The sequence below is a fragment of the Limulus polyphemus genome, unplaced genomic scaffold (genome assembly GCF_000517525.1).
Source record: "Limulus polyphemus unplaced genomic scaffold, Limulus_polyphemus-2.1.2 Scaffold6733, whole genome shotgun sequence".
NCBI classification, from domain to species: Eukaryota; Metazoa; Arthropoda; class Merostomata; order Xiphosura; family Limulidae; genus Limulus; species Limulus polyphemus.
The window spans coordinates 19,279-20,609 of NW_013672343.1; positions in this window are offsets into that span (position 1 = coordinate 19,279).

Consider the following 1,331-nt stretch of genomic DNA (forward strand, 5'->3'; position numbering starts at 1 on the left):
GCTTTTGGGAAACATAACTAGTTCGATCGTGTGGAGCTTTCTTTGTTGGTCTATTTGGTTCTACAAAATTTGATACTATACAGGTATTAATAAAAGTTTGTGAACAAAGCAGTTTCAAAATTAATAGTGAAATATTATAATTGGTCTTGAGTGATTTTTACTTTTACCGAAGTAAAATATTAAGAAGATTTGTGAAATTTATAATTGTACATTTAGCTTCATTTTTAAGTTTTACAGAATTAATTATACCATTAGGATCTTACAAGTGTAAACAACAATTCACTAGTGTACATGAAGTTAAATATTCAACAGAAGTTACTGTCATTAACGTTATAATTTTGATTTTAATCACAATAGAAAAAAAAAAAAGCTTACCACTACAGTCAAGAGAAAAGACTAGGGTCATTTAAGCTAACATGGCATTGCGTTCCAGTAACTTATTGGTATGTTTACAGATCAGTATTAGTGCTAGAATGAGGAAAGAAATCTCCGTTCACAAACACTAGTTTGTTGAATCTTTGCAAGGCTATTAATTTGTCCGTTACAGAGAAGACGTAGCCATATGGTTCTTTCGTCAGTGGTAGTTAAAATATATATTACGTTCACAATTAACAAGATTTTTTCGAGAGTTTGGAATAGTTACCAACTTAAAGTACTAGTTTCTATTGTGTTAATTATTTGGAAAATGGTTTTTACGTAAGGAAAACCATTTTCTAAATTATATATATACACTTTTTTAATAATAACCAAATAAAGTAATTTCGTTTTGTTGTATAATTTTGAGTAATTTATTTTTGCATACTTTGTTTTATGTAATTTTATCCTGGTAGATGGCAGTGTAATCAAGAATGGCCATTTGTACAATGGGTTCTACTATTACTTATGAAAAAAAAAAAGCCATTTTTATATAGTACATATAAAGAACACACCAAGCAGTTATTTTAAACCTGTTATCTTTAAAACATGGTACACGAAACTCGGTACAGTCTGACTTCTCCATGGTCCTTTCTCAGTAATAAAGAATTGTGAACATAATTGTTTTTCCATGTATTGTTTATTTTCAAATTTCAACATTGAAGATTTATATTTTTTCTGTTATTAAATACAATGAGAAAGAATAATTTCTAGAATTCCAACAATTACACAGGCCTGAGATGGTTTTATTGACTTATTTTTTACATGTTCTACAGTAATTCCTGTATGCTGAATTCACAAATATCCGTACATATTTTTCACATAACAATACGTTAAAGAAAGACGACACGGATGAATGAGGATGCATTTTCGTTGGACATCAGTGTTCTTCCCTTTTCTTCAGTTTATTAATAAAC